The sequence below is a fragment of the Arachis hypogaea genome, chromosome 19 (assembly GCF_003086295.3).
Source record: "Arachis hypogaea cultivar Tifrunner chromosome 19, arahy.Tifrunner.gnm2.J5K5, whole genome shotgun sequence".
In the NCBI taxonomy this organism is placed as follows: Eukaryota; Viridiplantae; Streptophyta; class Magnoliopsida; order Fabales; family Fabaceae; genus Arachis; species Arachis hypogaea.
In genome coordinates, this window is record NC_092054.1 from 73,094,809 (window position 1) to 73,108,718 (window position 13,910).

Genomic DNA, 13,910 nt, shown 5'->3' on the forward strand with positions numbered 1-13,910 from the left:
ACCAAGTGGACTTATCAAGAGATAGCTATCATGCAAAGGGTGTCAAAAAGTGAAAAACCTAATCATGCAACCTATCCAAATTAACAAAAGAGATTCAAAATTTATTCGGGTGTTACCTATGGAGATCGGTCGACCGACCTCGCTACACTTAAAATTTAGCACGGTCCTCCGTGCTATGAGTAATGCGCAATGGGAGACCGGCTCCGGAATGTCCATCATGTTCCTCATCATTGCCGTCTTCACTTGAGGTTGCGGTAGATGTAGAGATATCTGGTTCCTCCATAGGTGGGGTGACAACACTTATAATTTTCTTCACATAAGCATACCGGCGTTGGTTTCGCCATTCATAACGATCCATCTTCTTGTGAAGATCCTCAAGGCGTTGGTGGGATGATTTAGGTGGTGCGGATGAAGCAGTGAAGATGCCTGTGGGAATTGCCATATCAGAGTTTCCGGTGTCCACCGGTGGCTTGAGATATTTCCCAGTGGGGATAACATCATCATCAACCGGGATTGTGGCCCTCCGATCCCTAGTCTCACGGGAAACACCGGCGGCTACAACTAACTCGGTCACCAAAGCGGGGAAGGGTAGTGATGCCAGGGCATCTTGGCTAGTTTCACTGACCTTTTCTTTACTGTTTTTAGGTTAGTTTCATGCATTTTCTTAGGAAATAAGCTAGTTTTGGATAGATATTCACTTACACCTTGATTCAAGCATACATTGTGCATTTTACATTATTTCATTAGAATTTTGCATGAGTTTAGTGATAAATTGTATGTTGCATTACCCATGACTTGGACTAGAACTTTGATGCACTCTATTGCTTGATTTCAGGACCAAAGGAAGCAAGGAATGGGAGGTAACTTGCAAAGTTAATGAGAAAAGTGATTGCCAATAACGCTCTCGAAGCCATCATTGACCACGTTAAGAGTCACGTTAACTAAGTTAACGTGAACTCTAACGTGGAGAAGGGAAGTTGAGCCAACGTTAGTGACACTTAACATTGTCACTAACGTTGGCAAATGCTCATAAGTGGCCACGTTAGAGTCCACGTTAACCTAGTTAACGTGGCCTCTAACGTTAAAAAGGGGAAGAAACGCCAACGTTAGTGACATTCAACATTGTCACTAACGTTGGCTTAAGGAGAAATATACCACGTTAACTCCCACGTTAACTTTGTTAACGTGGGAGCTAACGTAAGAAGCAAGAGTGGTCGACAACGTTAGTGACACCCAACATTGTCACTAACGTTGGAAGCAACCACACAACCCCCCAAGGAGCCACGTTAACTTAGTTAACGTGGAAGCTAACGTTGATGATTGAATGAATGGCCAACGTTAGTGACACTCAACATTGTCACTAACATTGGGGATGGCTAAGCATGGCCACGTTAGAAGCCACGTTAACCTAGTTAACGTGGACTCTAACGTGAGACATAGGGGCACCTTGGAACGTTAGTGACAATGTTGAGTGTCACTAACGTTCTCGAAGGATGGAAAGCCCACATTAAAGAGTCACGTTAACTAAGTTAACGTGAGCTCTAACGTGGGAACAAAGGGGGCTTTTCAAAGTTATTGGGAATGTTAAGTCTCAATAACGTGTGCGAAGGACTTAGAGGCAATGTTAGTGGCAATGTTTGTGCCACTAACGTTGAAGTTAACGTAGCTTTTACTTGGGAACGTTAGTAAGAAAGTTGATTGTCAATAACGTTCTCGAGCTTATATCTTCACTAAACGTTAACACCCCTAATGTCCTGAGCTAAAGTCTTTGCCCACTTCACACTTTCTCTCTGCAAGTAAAGCCAAGCCCAAATGAAGAAGAGAACTGCTTCAAACTCAAGTTCCAAAGGCCCAAGACTTGAAAAGCCAACTAGAAGCTGAGAGAAGTAGTATATATAGGAGTAGCTTTGAATTGTTGAGGGGTTCTGGAGGTTGGAAAATGGGAACTACTCTCTGTATTTTACCTTTTCTGCAATTTCTAGTTTTATGATGTATTCTCCATCTTTGTTTTCATTTTCTAGAGCTATGAACAACTAAACCCCTTTCATTGGGTTAGGGAGCTCTGCTGTAATTTGATGGATCAATACTAATTCTCATTATTCTTCTTCTATCTTTTCTCTTGATTTTACTTGAAAGCTTTCGATCTTCATCCAATTGAGTAGTTATCTTGGAAAAGAAGCTATTCAAACTTGGATCTCTTCTGAACCTTGAAAGAGGAATGAAGAGTTCAAGCTAGAAATACTTTCTCATGCTGGACCAAATTGGGTTTGGATGGGTATGTGACTATAACCCTCTCAATACTTGATTTGGGAAATGCATGTGGTATAATCAGTGACCATACTTCATCTCTTCTCATGAGCAATTAACCAAGGAATTGGCTATTGATCAAGATTTGAGAGATTGAATTGCAAGAAATTGTAATTCAATCAATTAAGATTGCAAAGGAGATCAATGAGTGCATTGATTGAAGAAGAGATGAAAATGAACTTGATTCGGAGAATTGCAACATCTCCTAAGCCCAATGAACTCCCCATCTCTGATCTTACCCATTCTATTTAATTTCTGCCATTTACTTTTATGAGCAAATCCCCCATTCCCATTTATAATTCTGCAATTTATTTTCAGTCATTTACTTCCAGTCCTTTAATTCTAGCATTTACTTTTCTGTTATTTACATTCCCGCCATTTTATTTTCCGCAACTCTCAACCCAAATTCTGGATTCGCTCAACTAGAACATTCTTCTAATTAAAGTTGCTTGATCAATCAATCCCTGTGGGATTCGACCTCACTCTATTGTGAGTTTTTACTTGACGACAATTCGGTATACTTGCCGACGATTACTAGATTGAGCATTTTTATTTTATGAATTTCATTTTCTGTTTGAGTGATTTACTTTCTGTTTTAGCTAAACTTCTTCCCTTCCCCTTCTACTCTTTTATTTTTCTTTGTTATTTTCAATTGTTTGCTAACCCACTAATTGTTTGATATATTGCATCACCCACAACTAACAGTAATTCTGACAAAAATACTTTCTGCACCTATCTTTTCTTGCTTGCACTTGATGGTTGTATGACAGGGAGAAGAAGCGGGGCTTCAACTTCCTTCGATTCTGAACCTGAGAGGACCTTCCTTAGATTTAAAAGGGAGGCAAGAGGAAAGAAAGTGGTTGGTGCTGAGGAAGAAGAGGAATTCTTTGAACCAAACATGGAAGATAACATGGAAAACCATCATGAAGAAGAGGATCACAACCATGGGAGAGGAGGTGGAGCAAATCATTCTAGGGAGGATAGAAGAGTTTTGAGCTCTTACATCAATCCAAACCCAGGCAATTGTGGAAGTAGCATCCAAAAGCCAACAATCCATGCCAACAACTTTGAACATAAACCACAGCTCATCACCCTTGTTCAGAACAACTGTTCAATTGGAGGAGGTGTTCAAGAAGATCCCAATCAACATTTGACCACCTTCCTGAGAATATGTGACACAGTGAAGTCTAATGGTGTTCATCCTGACGCCTATAGACTACTCTTATTTCCATTCTCACTCAGGGACAAGGCAGCCAAGTGGCTGGAATCTTTCCCAAGGGAAAGCTTGACAACTTGGAAAGACGTGGTAAACAAATTCTTAGCAAGATTTTACCCTCCTCAACGAATCAATAGGCTGAGAGCTGAGGTCCAAACTTTCAGGCAACAAGATGGTGAGACTCTATATGAAGCATGGGAGAGGTTTAAAGACCTCACAAGGAGGTGCCCACCAGATATGTTCAACGAATGGGTTCAGCTGCACATTTTCTATAAAGGGCTCTCTTATGAGTCAAAGAAGGCCGTAGACCATTCATCCGGAGGATCTTTGAACAAGAAGAAGACTATTGAGGAAGCCATAGATGTTATTGAAACAGTAGCAGAGAACGACTACTTCTATGCTTCCGAAAGAGGGAACACAAGAGGAGTAATGGAGCTAAACAATGTAGATGCTCTATTGGCCCAAAATAAGCTCATTACCCAGTAGCTGGCTGACCTCACCAAGAAGATGGAGATGAACCAAGTAGAAGCAATCTCAACTTCATCAACAACCCAAGAAGGAGTGAATGAAGAAGCAGAGGGTAGTCAGGAGCAAGCCAACTACATTGGGAATTCACCAAGAAAAAACTATGATCCATACTCCAAGACCTACAACCCTGGATAGAGAAACCACCCAAACTTTGGATGGGGAAGTGAGCAAAATCAAAACCAAGACCAGAGACGTTACAACTCCAACAACAATGCAGATCACCAGCAATTCACACAGAGGACATCTCAATACCCCCACAATAACACTTCTCCACACGCTTATCAAAACCAAAACAGCACATCTGCTCCGAATCACAAATCAATTGATGACAAGTTCTCTAAGATTGAAGCCTTACTTGAAGGAATATGCCAAGAAATTCAAGAAAATAAGGTGTTCAAAGAGGAGGTGCGAGCCAATATTAAGAACCAGGGAGAGACCATTAGGAAGCTGGAATTCCAGGTGGGATATTTAGCTGAGAAGATTCCCAAACCTACTGACAGCTTCCCAAGTGACACGGAGAAAAACCCCAAAGGAGAAGCAAAGAAAGTAAGGTAGGAAGATTGCAAAATGGTCACTACAAGTGATCAAGAGACTGAAGACAAGCAAGGCAAACTTTTTGAACAACCTGAAGATAACTCAACATAGGAGGAGGATATAGATCACCAAGAACCAGAAATCTCACAACAAGAGCTGTTGAAGCTCTATGCACCCTTCCCTCAACTGCTCAATAGTGCTGTAGGCCAGACTTGTTTGCATCTCTGCTCAAGGTTCCTAGACTTGTTTGCATCTCTGCATGTAAACATACCATTCATCAAGGCAATTCAATAAATGCCTGCATTCATCAAGTATATGAAGGAACTTCTTCCCAGGAAAAGCTCACTCAAAGGAGGCCAGACTATAGTGATGAACAAGGAATGTAGTGCCCTTATTCAACCTGAGTTGCCTACAAAAAGAAGAGACCCAGGGAGTTTTTACATCTCTTGTGCCATAGGTGAAACTATGTTCGATAGAGCACTATGTGATTTGGGGACCAGCATCAACTTACTGCCCTTATCCCTGGTGAAGAGGCTGCAGATCAATGAGATAATGCCCACAGATATAATCATCAGACTGGTTGACAAAACCCAAAAGCAAGCAATAGGAGTGGTGGAAAATGTGTTGCTAAAGGTTGGGAAATACTTCCTCCCAACAGACTTTGTCATCCTGGACATGGAAGAGAGTCACACTCACCCAATCATATTGGGAAGACCATTCCTAGCTACGGCTAGAGCACTTATCGATGTAGAGAAAGGGAAGCTAATATTGAGAATCCATGATGAACGACTCAGCTTCAATGATTTCAAACTCTCACAAGAAACAGATCAAGAGGACAAGGAACTAAGCACAAATGATAATGAGACACTGAAGGAGGAGACAAGCACTGAAGCACAGCCAGTTCATTCTGAGATCCCCTTAATTGCTAAACAAGGAAAACAGCAATTGCCACAGCTCAAGGAAAAATTGGAGGAACCTAAACCTCTAGAGGCATGTAAAGATAGCATCACAACTCCTTTAGAAAAAGGGGTCACCAAGGGGAAGGAAACCTCAAAAGATACAAAGAAGAAGGTACCAAGGAGGTAGAGGAACAAGAAAATCCCTACGGAAGACTTCTCTCCAAGGGATAGAGTTGTCTCAGCTTACTTCCCAGATATTCCCCCTAATCTCCCCACTGTACCATCTCAGTTACCTAAGGTCTTCACTATCAACAGAGTTCTTTCCCTGGAACATATGGAGATCATTGATCCAACCAATGGATATAAGTCCACAGCAAGAGGGGAGGATTTTAAGCACTACCAATCACCCTGATGGAGGGAAAAACGTCAAGATAATTATGCTAAAGAAGTGCTTCATGGGAGGCAACCCATGTTTTACATGTTTTTAAAAAAAATGAATAAATCAATGTTTATGAATTTCAACCCAAACTTGACAAACACTTGGTGAAATCTTTATCATACAGTATATAGTGAAGAACAAGTTTGGTGTTCAAAGCAAACCAAGATGCATGCTAGTCTTGGGAGCTTTGAACAAAACTTTTCATCACATTGCTTCAAACTAAGTTTGGTGTCACCCCATGGTGCCACCAAAATGCATAAGGATACACAAGTAGTTAGTCAGTTGAAATTCATAAATAAACAAACTCTTTTTCTTCTCTTTATTATTCTAGCCGTAGAGTTTGATTTTTATGATATTAATTTCCTTATTTTAAATCTTTATAGGAAAAGAAAAGAAGCTTAAAAAGGGATGGATTGGACAATTAAACAAAGAAGGATCGGACACTACAAAAGGAAGGGCTACACACTTGTTTTAAAAAGGGAATACATTGGAAAATGTTGCCATGCAACATTGGAAAAATGGAACCCCTAAAAGACCGAGCAATCTCATTCATAAAGTGATGATCCTTGTCTTTTATCCATGCATCACCCCAACCGTCCATCAAGTAACCACTCAATCAATCCACACCCTCCATTCTCTCACAACTTCTCTATATAAATGACCCTTGTTCCGTACCCACCTTCATTGTCATTACCCAATCTTCACCACTCTCCATTTCGGTACAAGACACTCCCTACCCCATTCAAAAAACCTTTTTCCCACCTCACTCTCTTCATTGCAATAAAACCTTAAACAACCAAAAATCTCCACAACTTTGCCACCTTCACATATTAACTATCATTCATGGTGTCTTCGGGTTCTAAAAGAAGGAAGGGAAAGGAACCCATGGAAGAACACCCATATGATGAAAAGAGATTTAGAAGCTTGCATCATGCATTGCAATACGGGTGGATGGTTGATAAGGAAATCATTTATGAGCTGGGATTTCAAGTTAAAAAGACTGAGTGCCCCGAAATTACAGAGAAGATAGAAAGGAGAAGATGGGAGCTCCTCACTGACCCGGTCATTAAGGTGAATGCAAACCTCATAAGAGAATTTTATGCAAATGCGGTTCGATATGATAAGAAGGATGAGTCCTATACAAGCTTTGTAAGAGGAAAGATGGTGGACTTTGGTCCCATGAGTGTCATGAGGGCATTGAAGCTACGGTCTATACAGTTTGAAGAAGAAAGCTATCACTCAAGATTGGACAACCCCAATTATGACCAGCTTCTGCAAGATATTTGTGTACCAGGAGCTGACTGGGAAAGGGGTGCGGGAAATAAACCAAAGTTCATCAAGAGAACAGACCTCACTCCTGAAGCCAAGGAGTGGTTTGAGCTAGTGAGAAGGTCTATTGTCCCAGCTGCAAACAACTCGGAGGTGAATGTCAAGAGAGCCACAATGGTGCACTGTATACTGAAGGGAGGAGAAATCAAGGTTCATGAACTCATAGCTGAAGGTATTAGAAAGATGGTAGAGAAAAGTGACTCATGAGGAACGTTAGATTACCCCAGTATTATTTACCGAATATGCAAGAAAGCTGGGGTGGTTTTTGAAGATGAGAACCCCATGTGGATAAAGGAAGGCATCCCAATAACTGTACGAAGGATGAATGCTGCAGCATCCCCTTTGCCTCAGCGGAAGCAAAGGAAGAGGACAGCCCCTCAAGTAGTGGAAGGACAAGTCTTAGAGGGTCAAGCACAACAGACCTTGGACATGCACCAATTACAGGAGGCCATTGATGGCTTGTCTAGACAATATTTGGAAAGCCAAGGAGCACAGAAAGAGCTTCAACTACATATGATGGGGCAGAAAGAGGAAACACTCTCAAGATGGATGACTCAGCAAGGTGAGTGGCAAAGGCAAATGATGGAACAGCAACTAAGTCAAGGACAACAATGGGGAGAAACATTCAACAGGATGGAACGAAGGCAAAACGAGCAACAAGAATCCATCCAGAGGCTAATCAACATCCAAGCACATCAAGGGACACACAAACATGAGATGCATCGAAGACAAATAGAACAGGCAGAACTATTGGACGAGCAAAGGGCATTCGCAGAAGGAGTTTACATGAGCGAAACAGGACATCACATAAACACTTAAGTCAGGCTCGGCTACTTAGTGGGACAGCTGCCAATATTGCATCCAGGAATAGCCAGGTATGAAGAAATGAAGGATGAATTAGCACGAGAGGAAAGACAAAGGGTGGAAGAGAGTCATGAGTCAGTGAGGAAGGCACTTAAGGATTGGAAGCAAGCAAGATTGGCACGGATGCGAGGAAATGCAAGAGGAAACAAGGAGGACAAGCAAGGAAAAGAGCATGGACATCCACAACAGTAAAAGGTGGTGGAGTTCCTTCGTTATTCCACCTTTCTCTATGGTTTAAATAAGTAATATCTTGTATGAAATAGAACTTGCTTCCATGTCATGTTTAAACCTTTTTCAATTATGTCTTTTAAGTTTTTCGTATTGAAGAAAGTCTCTGTGTGCTAGTCTTTATGTCACTGCATCCTTACTTTACTTACTTGTATGCTTATCCCTTTTAATCAAATGAAGAGAGAATGTTTATGTTTAAAAAGACCAGAGTAGAGTTCATACTATGGAATACATTCATGAGTTTGTGGTATGATCATAAGTTAGCTAAGTTGGTTCAACCATAAGGTGGGATGACAACTATCTGGCCTGAATACTTTACTTTGAATATACTCATGAGACTAAGTATATGACAGGATCCTAATAAGAGAAAGAGAAAAGAATAATGAAAATGGAAAAACAAAAGAAAAAGAGTAAGCAATAAGGCTAGGCACCAATAGTTCTGATCTTAAGATATGTGTCTGTGGTGTTCCTGTGTGAGGAATCTACTTGGATGAATTAGCTCTTAGGGGTGCTTTATCACTTGGTATCATGGGTTAACTAATCTGGGATTATCAGCTGAAAGTCCATTATCAAGAGTAACCCTCACCACAGAGCATTTATGATGCCAGGGCATCTTGGCCAGTTTCACTGACCTTTTCTTTACTGTTTTTAGGATAGTTTCATACATTTCTTTAGGAAATAAGCTAAATTTGGGTAAATATTCACTTATGCCTTGATTCATGCATACATTGTGCATTTTACATAATTTCATGAGGATTTTGCATAAGTTTAGTGACAAATATTATGTTGCATTACTCATGACTTGGACTAGAGCTTTGATGCACTTTATTGCTTGATTTCAGGACCAAAAAGGAAGCAAGAAAAGGGTAGGTAACTTGCAAGATTAATGAGAAAAGTGATTGCCAATAACATTCTCAAAAAGCCATCAATGCCCACGTTAGAGAGTCACGTTAACTAAGTTAACGTGAACTCTACGTGGAGAAGAGAAGTTGAGCCAACGTTAGTGACACTTAACATTGTCACTAACGTTGGCAATTACTCATAAGTGGCCACGTTAGAAGCCACGTTAACCTAGTTAACGTGGCCTCTAACGTTAAGGGGGAAGAGAAGCCAACGTTAGTGACACTCAACATTGTCACTAACGTTGGCCTATGGTGCAAAGTACCACGTTAACTCCCACGTTAACTTGGTTAACGTGGGAACTAACGTAAAGGATGAAGAGTTGTTGACAACGTTAGTGACACTCAACATTGTCACTAACGTTGAAGCAACCACACAACCCCCAAGAGTCACGTTAACCTCCACGTTAACTTAGTTAACATGGAAGCTAACGATGAGGAATGAAGGATGAGCCAACGTTAGTGACACTCAACATTGTCACTAACGTTGGGATGGCTAAAGATGGCTACGTTAGAGGCCATGTTAACCTAGTTAACGTGGACTCTAACGTGAGACCCAGGGGCACATTGGAACGTTAGTGACAATGTTGAGTGTCACTAACGTTCTCGAACTTATATTCTCACTAAATATTAACACCCCTAACGTCCTGAGATGAAGCCTCTGCCCACTTAGCACTTTCTCTCTGCAAGTAAAGCCAAGCCCAAATGAAGAAATGAACTGCTTCAAACTCAAGATCCAAAGGCCCAAGACTTGAAGAGTAAACTAGAAGCTGAGAAGAGTAGTATATATAGGAGTAGCTTTGAATTGTAAAGGAGTGCTGGAAGCTGGGAAAAAGGGAACTACTCTCTGTATTTTACTTTCTCTGCAATTTCTAGTTTTATGATGTATTCTCCATCTTTATTTTCGTTTTCAAGAGCTATGAACAACTAAACCCCTTTCATTGGGTTAGGGAGCTCTGTTGTAATTTGATGGATCAATACTAATTTTAATTATTCTTCTTCTATCTTTCCTCTTGATTTTACTTGAAAGCTTTCGATCTTCATCCCATTGAGTAGTTATCTTGGAAGAGAAGCTATTCAAACTTGGATCTCTTTTGAACCTTGAAAGAGGAATGAAGAGATCAAGCTAGAAATGCTTTCTCATGCTGGACCAAATTGGGTTTGGATGGGTATGTGACTATAACCCTCTCAATACTTGGTTTGGGAAATGCATGTGGTATAATCAGTGACCATACTTCATCTCTTCTCATGAGCAATTGACCAAGGAATTGGCTATTGATCAAGATTTGAGAGATTGAATTGCAAGAAATTGTAATTCAATCACTTAAGATTGCCAAGGAGATCAATGAGTGCATTGATTGAGGAAGAGATGAAAATGAACTTGATCCGGAGAATTGCAAAATCTCCTAAGCCCAATGAACTCCCCATCTCTGATCTTACCCATTCTCTTTAATTTCTGTCTTTTACTTTTATGAGCAAATTCCCCATTCCCATTTACAATTCTGCAATTTATTTCCAGTCATTTACTTCCAGTCCTTTAATTCTAGCATTTACTTTTCTGTTATTTACATTCCCGCCATTTTAATTTCTGCAACTCTCAACCCAAATTCTGGATTCGCTCAACTAGAACATTCTTCTAATTAAAGTTGCTTGATCAATCAATCCCTGTGGGATTCGACCTCACTCTATTGTGAGTTTTTACTTAACGACAACTTCGGTACACTTGCCGAAGGGAGATTTGTTGAGAGACAAATTTTCCGTGCATCAAGTTTATGGCGCCGTTGCCGGGGATTGATTGTGCATCAACAATGATTAAATTGGAAGATCACTAGATTGAGCATTTTTATTTTGTGAATTTCATTTTTCTGTTTGAGTGATTTACTTCTTGTTTTAGTTAAACTTCTTCCCTTCTCCCTCTACCCGTTTGTTTTTCTTTGTTATTTTCAATTCTGTTTGCTAACCCACTAACTGTTTGATATATTGCATCATCCACAACTAACAATAACTCTGACACAAATACTGTCTGCACCTATTTTCTTTGCTTGTACTTGTTGGTTGTATGACAGGGAGAAGAAGCGGGGCTGCAACTTCCTTTGATTCTGAACCTGAGAGAACCTTCCTTAGACTAAGGAGGGAGGCAAAAGAAAAACGTGTAGTCGGTACTGAAGAAGAGGAGGAACACTTTGAGGAATACTTTGAACCTAACATGGAAGGAAACATGGAAAATCATCATGAAGAAGAGACTCACAACCATGGCAGAGGAGGTGGAGCAAATCATGCTAGGGAGGATAGAAGAGTTTTGGGCTCTTACATCAATCCAAACCCAGGCAGTTGTGGAAGTAGCATCCAAAAGCCAACAATCCATGCCAACAACTTTGAACTTAAACCACAGCTCATCACCCTTGTTCAGAACAACTGTTCGTTTGGAGGAAGTGTTCAAGAATACCCCAATCAACATTTAACCACCTTCCTGAGAATATGTGACACAGTGAAGTCTAATGGTGTTCATCCTGCGCCTATAGACTGCTCTTATTTCCCTTCTCACTCAGGGATAAGGCAGCCAAGTGGCTGGAATCCTTCCCAAGGGAGAGCTTGACAACTTGGGAAGATGTGGTGAATAAATTCTTAGCAAGATTCTACCCTCCTCAATGAATCAATAGGCTGAGAACTGAGGTTCAAACTTTCAGGCAACAAGATGGTGAGACTCTATATGAAGCATGGGAGAGGTTCAAGGACTTAACAAGGAGGTGTCCACCTGACATGTTCAATGAATGGGTCCAGCTGCACATTTTCTATGAAGGGCTCTCTTATGAGTCAAAGAAGGCAGTAGACCATTCATCTAGAGGATCCTTGAACAAGAAAAAGACCATTGAGGAAGCTATAGATGTTATTGAAACAGTAGCAGAAAACGACTACTTCTATGCTTCCGAAAGAGGGAACACAAGAGAAGTGATGGAGCTAAACAATGTAGATGCTCTGTTGGCCAAAAACAAGCTCATTACCCAGCAGCTGGCTGACCTCACCAAGAAGATGGAGAGGAACCAAGTAGCAGCAATCTCCACTTCGTCAACAACACAAGAAGGAGTGAATGAAGAAGTAGAGGGGAGTCATGAGCAAGCCAATTACATTGGGAATTCACCAAGGAAAAACTATGATCCATACTCCAAGACTTACAACCCTGGATAGAGAAACCACCCAAACTTTGGGTGGGGAAGTGAGCAAGATCAAAAGCAATTCACCCAGAGGACATCTCAACACCCCCACAACAACACTTCTCCACATACTTATCAAAACCAAAATAGCACATCTACTCCGAATCACTCATCAATTGATGACAAGCTTTCTAAGATTGAAGTCTTACTTGAAGGAATATGCCAAGAGATTCAAGAAAATAAGGTGTTCAAGGAGGAGGTGCGAGCCAATATTAAGAACCAGGTAGAGACCATCAGGAAGCTGGAATTCCAGGTGGGATATTTAGCTGAGAAGATTCCCAAACCTACTGATAGCTTCCCAAGTGACATGGAGAAAAACCCCAAGGGAGAAGCAAAGAAAGTACGATGGGAAGATTGCAAAATGGTCACTACAAGTGATCAAGAGATTGAAGACAAGCAAAGCAAAGTGTGCAAACAACCTAAAGACAACTCAACAAAGGAGGAGGATAGAGATCATAAAGAACCAGAAATCTCACAACAAGAGCTGCTGAAGCTCTATGCACCATTCCCTCAACTGCTCAATGGTGCTGTGGGAAAAAGAATATACTCAAGGTTCCTAGACTTGTTTGCATCTCTGCATGTGAACATACCATTCATCAAGGCAATTCAACAAATGCCTGCATTCATCAAGTATATGAAGGAACTTCTTCCCAGGAAAAGCTCACTCAAGGGAGGGCAGACTATAGTGATGAACAAGGAATGTAGTGCCCTTATTCAACCTGAGTTGCCCACAAAAAGAAGAGACCCAAGAAGTTTTCATATACCTTGTGCCACAGGTGAAAACATGTTCGACAGAGCACTATGTGATTTAGGGGCCAGCATCAACTTACTGCCTTTATCCCTGGTGAAGAGGCTGCAGATCAATGAGATAATGCCCACAGATGTCATTATCAGACTGGCTGACAAACCTCAAAAGCAAGCAATAGGAGTGGTGGAAAATGTGTTGCTAAAGGTTGGGAAGTACTTTCTCCCAACAGACTTTGTCATTCTGGACATGGAAGAGAGTCACACTCATCCAATCATATTGGGAAGACCATTCCTAGCTACGGCCAGAGCACTTATTGACGTAGAAAAAGGGGAGCTAATATTGAGAATCCATGATGAACGACTCAGCTTCAATGTTTTCAAACTCTCGCAAGAAATAGATCAAGAGGACAAGGAACTAAGCACAAATGATAATGAGACACTGAAGGAGGAAACAAGCACTGAAGCATAGCCAGTTCATTCTGAGATCCCCTTAACTGACAAACAAGGAAAATAGCAATTGCCACAGCTCAAGGAAAAGTTGGAGGAACCTAAACCTCTAGAGGCAGGTGAAGACAGCACCACAGGTCCTTTAGAAAAAGAGGTCACCAAGGGGAAGGCAACCTCAAAAGAAACAAAGAAGAAGGTACCAAGAGGGTGGAAGAACAAGAAGATCCCTACGGAAGACTTCTCTCCAGGGGATAGAGTTGT

The 13,910-nt window shown here is 41.0% G+C and overlaps 2 non-coding genes across 2 annotated transcripts; both read right to left on the reverse strand.

The window, feature by feature from the left end:
* Positions 1–3,658: 3,658 nt before the first annotated feature.
* Positions 3,659–3,765, reverse strand: LOC112780992 (small nucleolar RNA R71). Its single transcript, XR_003191794.1, has one exon. It is a non-coding gene; the product is annotated as a small nucleolar RNA R71 (small nucleolar RNA).
* Positions 3,766–11,901: 8,136 nt separating this feature from the next.
* On the reverse strand, positions 11,902–12,005 carry LOC112780760 (small nucleolar RNA R71). The gene has a single exon (XR_003191576.1). It is a non-coding gene; the product is annotated as a small nucleolar RNA R71 (small nucleolar RNA).
* Between the last annotated feature and the right edge of the window lie 1,905 nt (positions 12,006–13,910).